Source organism: Lipotes vexillifer, unplaced genomic scaffold (genome assembly GCF_000442215.2).
Source record: "Lipotes vexillifer unplaced genomic scaffold, Lipotes_vexillifer_v1.1 scaffold4, whole genome shotgun sequence".
NCBI lineage: Eukaryota > Metazoa > Chordata > Mammalia > Artiodactyla > Lipotidae > Lipotes > Lipotes vexillifer.
In genome coordinates this window covers 489,773-497,012 of record NW_006785876.1, presented here as the reverse complement: position 1 = coordinate 497,012, position 7,240 = coordinate 489,773, and the positions used below count along the sequence as shown (strand labels likewise).

At 36.9% G+C, this 7,240-nt stretch overlaps 1 protein-coding gene across 3 annotated transcripts in view; it reads left to right on the top strand.

The window, feature by feature from the left end:
• The window catches only part of BTBD9 (BTB domain containing 9), a 424,705-nt gene that overhangs the window by 217,524 nt on the left and 199,941 nt on the right, over positions 1–7,240 (top strand). The gene's annotated exons all lie outside the window — the stretch shown is intronic.

The following is a 7,240-nucleotide window of genomic DNA, read 5'->3' as shown; positions in this document are numbered from 1 at the left end:
AAAAAGAAAAAAAAAAAAAAAAAAAAAAAAAAAAAAAACACTGAAAAGAAAAGGGTCAGGGCTTTAATCTGAAGAGATTTCTGAATTTGCCTCTTTTCTGAGAGAATTAATTGAGGTAGACAGTATTTCAAGTGAGGGCCACTCCGGAGCTGAGCTCTACCTTTTCACCTGGAGTTTAAAGAGTCCCTGTTTTCTCCCCTGCTTTGCTGACCAGGGCCAATTTGATAATAGCAAGCCAAGAATGAGACACATCTGTTTATTTTCCCATATTGGGTGGTAACAATTAGAAATGCTTTTGCTTGTTTGAGCTTTACCCTCCCCAGAATCTTGGTATTTGTTTTGAATTTGTTTTTTGGCAGAGTGAGATCCCATGCATGCCAGGCAGGCTCAGGGATGTGTGTTTAGTAGTGTAGGGTTTTGTCTTCTTTTTTTGTTGACTTGCTTTGGGCTAAAGCTATCAGTTTAAATATCTGGCTCTTCTTCCATTGTCCTAGCTGTGTGCTAAGTAATGAATGCATCCTCTATTTTGGAATTGTGCTGGATAAGATGCAAATTTGTCTATCCTATTCCTTTATCTAGTGAGTTTACCCAACTGGGCCTACTGCTGCTTTGAAATATTAAAGACTTACAAAAATTGTTCTCTGGTAAATGAAGAGTACTTGTTCACTAAGTCTGCTGAGGGGAGAAAATGGGCTGATGCTCTAAAGGAATAGATTTACATTAGCTACCTTTTTAAAAAATTATTTTCTTAATGAGATACGATTCACATACCATAAAATTCATCATTTTCATAAGGTTGTACAACCATTACCACAATCTCATGTAACATTTCCATCACTCCCAAAACAAACCCCCTACCCATAAGCAGTCACTCCCTATTATCCCTCCACCCAACTCCTGGCAACCACTAATCCACTTTATGTCTCTATGTATTTGTCTATTCTGGACATTTCATATAAATGGAATCATATAATGTGTGGCCCTTGTGTCTGACTTCTTTTACTTAATGTGTTCAGGGTTCATCTGTGTTATAGCATGTTTCAGTACTTTGTTCTTTTTTATGGCTGAATAATGTTCCATGGTATGGGTATACAATATTTTGTTCATCCATTCGTCAATTTTTGGATATTTGGGTTCTTTTCATCTTTTGACTATTATAAATAATGCTGCTATAAGCATTTATGTACAACTTTTTGGGTGGACATATGTTTTCAGTTCTTTTGAGTAAATACCTAGGAGTGGAACTGCACAGTATTATGCTAACTCTGTGTTTAACTTTTTGAGGAACTTCCAGACAGTTTTTCACAGCTGCACCATTTTGCATTTCAGTGTGTGATGGTTCTGATTTCTCAACATTCATGTTATCAGAATTTTTGATTATAGACATTCTAGTAGGTATGAAATGGTATCATATTGTGGTTTGATTTGCACTTACCTGATTGCTAATGATGTTAAGCATCTTTTCATATACTTATTGGGTAGTTGTATATCTTCTTTGGAGAACTGTCTTATTCAGATCCTTTGCCCATTTTTTTGAGTTATTCTTTGTTTATTTGTCCATTGTTTAATTGGCTTATTCATCTTTTTATTGTTGAGTTTTAAGAGTTCTTTATATATTCTAGATCCTAGACCCTTATCTGATACATGGTTTGGAAATATTTTCTTCCATTCTGTAAGCTGTCCTTTTACTTTCTTGATAATGTCCTTTGAAACACAGAAGTTTATTTTGCTGAAGTCCAATTTATCTATTTTTTTTTCCTTTGGTTGCTTGTGCTTTAGGTGAAACCAAAAGATATGAAATATCTAGGAAACTATTGCCTAATTCAAGGCCATGAAGATACACACCTTTGTTTTCTTCTAAGAGTTTTATAGTTATAACTCTTATGTTTAGGCCTTTGATCCATCTTGAGTTAATTTTTATGTATGGTGTGAGGTAGGAGTCTAAATTCATTCTTCTGCATGTGGATATCTACATGCAGCACCATTTGTTGAAAAGATTATTCTTTCCTCCATTGAATTGTCTTGGCACCCTTGGCAAAAATCAATTGACCGTAGATGTATGGGTTTATTTTTGGATTCTCAGTTTTACTGCATTGGTATATTTTTCTGTCCTTATGACAGTACCACACTATCTTGATTACTGTGGTTTTATAGTAAGTTTTGAAATCAGAAAGTAGGAGTCCTCTACTCCAACCCCCTTCCCCAGATTGTTTTGGCTATTTTGGGTCCTTTCCATATGAATTTTAGGATCAGATTGTCAGTTTCTACAAAGAATCCAGATAGGATTTTGAAAGAGATTACACTGAATCTGTAGATCTCTTTGGTGAGTATTGCCATCTAAACAATATCAAATCTTCCACTTCATGAACACAGGATATTTTTCCATTTATTTAGGTCATCTTTAATTTCTTTAAATAATATTTTGTGGCTTTCATTGTATAAATCATAAGATCATTTTCAGTAGAGCAAGGGAGGAAAAGGGCAGGTTGAGAAGTTAAGTCTGAAATGAAGAAGTGGAAGGAGTATGTATGAACTGTGAGTTTAACAAATTTGATGAGAAAGGGAAGGAGAGAGGGCATGATTGCTTTTACAAAGTGAATAGGGTGAAAATAGATGTGTTGTTTAAGGATCTGGTCTAAGAGGAAGTGGCTAGTGGAGAGAGAGCTGTTAAAGATGTTAGAGAGAAGGAATATCTCATAGGCAGATGGAGGAAGGAATTGGTGAAGGAAACAAGACAGGGTGGGATCAGGAACAGAAGTGGAGAGGTGTTCATTAGAAAGGAGGAGTGACAGGAACGGGGAAATACAGTGAAAAGAAGGAGAGTTAGAAGACACTGTGTCTGGGACTTCCCTGGTGGTCCAGTGCCTAAGACTCTACTCTCCCAGTGCAGGGAGCCTGGGTTTGATCAATCCCTGGTCAGGGAACTAGATCCCACATGCAGCAACTAAGACCTGGTGCAGCCAAATAAATACATACATACATACATACTTTTTAAAAAATAGAAGAAGAAGAAGACACTGTGTCTGATGGCCTCCATTTTGTTCATGAAGTAGGAGGTAGGGTCACCTCTGAGAATGAATCGGGCAAGAGTTGGGTGGAGTGCTTTGGGAGAAGGGTAAAGGTTTAGAATGGTCCCCATAATGGAGAGAAGCCTATAGGGAGGAGGAATTGCCAAACAACTCTAATGGCCTTGGTATAACTAAGAGGTATGGTAATATGTTTTTTTTCTCACTTATATGGTATTGATTCACATGTGTATAATATACTTTATAATTTACACAGTGCTTTTTACATATGCTGGCTTATTCTGTTCTCCAGTAGCCCTGTGAAACAGACAGATGCATTGATTATCATACCTTCATTTGTCTTTTCTTCTTTCTCCATTTTCTTCCAGAGAAAGTAGTCAATCATTGTACAAGTATTTATTATCTACTGTGTGCCAGGCACTGTGGATTCAACAGCAAATGACACAGATGCAGTGCTGCCCTCACCAAAATTTAAAGTCCAGCTGGGGAAGCAGACATAAAGCAATTACGGTACAAGTATGATAAGTATTAAAATGAGGGAAATGTAGGGTTTTATGAGATGACATAGGAAGGATGGTGTATCAGCTAGAACTCAGTTGCATATAACAAAAAACCCAAGATGATAATGGCTTAAGCACACAAGAGTTTTATATCTTCATGTAAAAGCACGTTGAATATAGGCATTCTGGGACTGGTATGGTGACTCCACGAAAATGTGAAAATTGGTTCCTTTTTTCTTTTCTGTCATCATGAATACTAGCTTCTGTTTTCAAGGTTGCCTCATTGTCCAAGATGGCTGCTGGGACTCCAGCTATCATGACAGGATTCCAGGTAACAGGGAGGAAGAAGGGAAGAAGTACAAAAGAATGCATTCCTTAGCTGAGTCAGCAACTTTTAAGAAGCCTTCCTGGTTGTCTTGCACAACCTTCTTTCCTTACATCTCTTTGGTCAGAACATAGTCAAATCGCTACTCTTAGCTAGCTGCAAGGGAGCTTGGGAACTGTGGGGTTTTTTTCCAGGTAGGCAGCTATGTGCAAAGCCTAAAAAATAAAATAAAATCAGGGTTGTTTTACTAAGAAGAGCAAAATAGACTCTGGGGTGGGCAACTCACAGTCTGTGTTGTAGATACTCAAACCCATCCAGGGTGGTTGGTGAGCATATATAGGGAATTAAGATTATTTACTAGCTCATCAGTAACCTCCTTTTACTTGACAGGTAAACTGACACTCAGGAAGGTTAAGTAAATTGTTACAGTTCACACAGTGAGTTGGTAACATAGCAAAACTGAAGTCTACATACTCCCAAATCTAGCATTCTTTCTACTGCACCACTGCTTTTCATTTGAATATATGCATATAGTATTTGTAGTTCAAGTAATAGGTGATTTTAAGATTAGAACTTTACTTCCAGATATTCTAAATATTCTACATTTGGGTAGTATTATATAAAGTCTAGAAAGATTAACAAGTCTGTGGGATTTAGATGTGGTCCATTGAAAAGCTTTTTATAATGGATTTAATTTAATTTTTGTTCAGAAACTCATTTGGCTTTTCAGACATGGTCATTTCTCAGTGTTTTGCAAAGTGTTTGCAAAATTGTCCCACCGTAGGACCCACTATTATATCATAAGGAACACTGGTGAAGGTTGTTCTTGCACACCACTTATTTTATTTTATTTTACTTTATTTTATTTTTATTTCTTTTATCATCTTTATTGGAGTATAATTGCTTTACAATGGTGTGTTAGTTTCTACTTTAGAACAAAGTGAATCAGCTATACATATACATATGTCTCCATATCTCCTCCCTTTTGTTTCTCCCTCCCACCCTCCCTATCCCACCCCTCTAGGTGGTCACAAAGCACCGAGCTGATCTCCCTGTGCTATGCGGCTGCTTCCCACTAGCAATCTATTTTACATTTGGTACTGTATATATGTCCATGCCACTCTCTCACTTCGTCCTAACTTACGCTTCCCCCTCCCCATGTCCTCAAGTCTATCCTCTACGTCTGCATCTTTATTCCTGTCCTGCCCCTAGGTTCTACAGAGCCATTTTGTTTTGTTCTTTTTTAGATTCCATATGTATGTGTTAGCATACGGTATTTGTTTTTCTCTTTCTGACTTACTTCACTCTATGACAGACTCTAGGTCCATCCACCTCACTACAAATAACTCAATTTCATTTCTTTTTATGGCTGAGTAATATTCCATTGTATATATGTGCCACATCTTCTTTATCCATTCATCTGTGGATGGACACTTAGGTTGCTTCCATGTCCTGGCTATTGTAAATAGAGCTGCAATGAACATTGTGGTACATGACTCTTTTTGAATTATGGTTTTCCAAGGGTATATACCCAGTAGTGGGATTGCTGGGTCATATGGTACTTCTAATTTTAGTTTTTTAAGGAACCTCCATAGTGGCTGTATCAATTTACATTCCCACCAACAGTGCAAGAGGGCTCCCTTTTCTCCACACCCTCTCCAGCATTTATCATTTGTAGATTTTTTTGATGATGGCCATTCTGACTGGTGTGAGGTGATACCTCATTGTAGTTTTCATTTCCATTTCTCTAATAATTAGTGATGTTGAGCATTCTTTCATGTGTTTGTTGGCAGTCTGTATATCTTCTTTGGAGAAATATCTTTTAGGTCTTCAGCCCATTTTTAGATTGGGCTGTTTGTTTTTTTGTTATTGAGCTGCATGAGCTGCTTGTAAATTTTGGAGATTAATCCTTCGTCAGTTGCTTCATTTGCAAATATTTTCTCCCATTCTGAGGGTTGTCTTTTCATCTTATTTATGGTTTCCTTTGCTGTGCAGAAGCTTTGAAGTTTCATTAGGTCCCATTTGTTTATTTTTATTTCCATTTCTCTAGGAGATGGGTCAAAAAGGATCTTGCTGTGATTTCTGTCATAGAGTGTTCTGCCTACATTTTGCTCTAAGAGTTTGATAGTTTCTGGCCTTACATTTAGGTCTTTAATCCATTTTGAGTTTATTTTTGTGTATGGTGTTAGGGAGTGTTCTAATTTCATTCTTTTACATGTAGCTGTCCAGTTTTCCCAGCACCACTTATTGAAGAGGCTGTCTTTTCTCCATTGTATATTCCTACCTCCTTTAGAGATAAGGTGACCATATGTGCATGGGTTTATCTCTGGGCTTTCTATCCTATTCCATTGATCTATCTTTCTGTTTTTGTGCCAGTACCATACTGTCTTGATTACTGTAGCTTTGTAGTATAGTCTGAAGTCAGGCAGCCTGATTCCTCCAGCTCCATTTTTTGTTCTCAAGATTGCTTTGGCTATTCGGGGTCTTTTGTGTTTCCATACAAATTGTGAAATTTTTTGTTCTAGTTCTGTGAAAAATGCCAGTGGTAGTTTGATAGGGATTGCATTGAATCTATAGATTGCTTTGGGTAGTAGAGTCATTTTCACAATGTTGATTCTTCCAATCCAAGAACATGGTATATCTCTCCATCTGTTTGTATCATCTTTAATTTCTTTCATCAGTGTCTTATAATTTTCTGCATACAGGTCTTTTGTCTCCTTAGGTAGATTTATTCCTAGGTATTTTATTCTTTTTGTTTCAGTGGTAAGTGGGACTGTTTCCTTAATTTGTCTTTCAGATTTTTCATCATTAGTGTATAGGAATGCCAGAGATTTCTGTGCATTAATTTTGTATCCTGCTACTTTACCAAATTCATTGATTAACTCTAGTAGTTTTCTGGTAGCATCTTTAGGATTCTCTATGTATAGTATCATGTCATCTGCAAACAGTGACAGCTTTACTTCTTTTCTGATTTGGATTCCTTTTATTTCTTTTTCTTCTCTGATTGCTGTGGCTTAAACTTGCAAAACTATGTTGAATAATAGGGGTGAGAGTGGACAACCTTGTCTCGTTTCTGATCTTAGAGGAAATGGTGTCAGTTTTTCACCATTAGAGTGATGTTGGCTGTGGGTTTGTCATATGTGGCCTTTATTATGTTGAGATAAGTTCACTCTATGCCTACTTTCTGGAGAGTTTTTATCATAAATGGGTGTTGAATTTTGTCAAAAGCTTTTACTGCATCTATTGAGATGATCATATGGTTTTTCTCCTTCAATTTGTTAATATGGTGTATCACATTGATTGATTTGCATATACTGAAGAATCCTTGCATTCCTGGGATAAACCCCACTTGATCATGGTGTATGATCCTTTTAATGTGCTGTTGGATT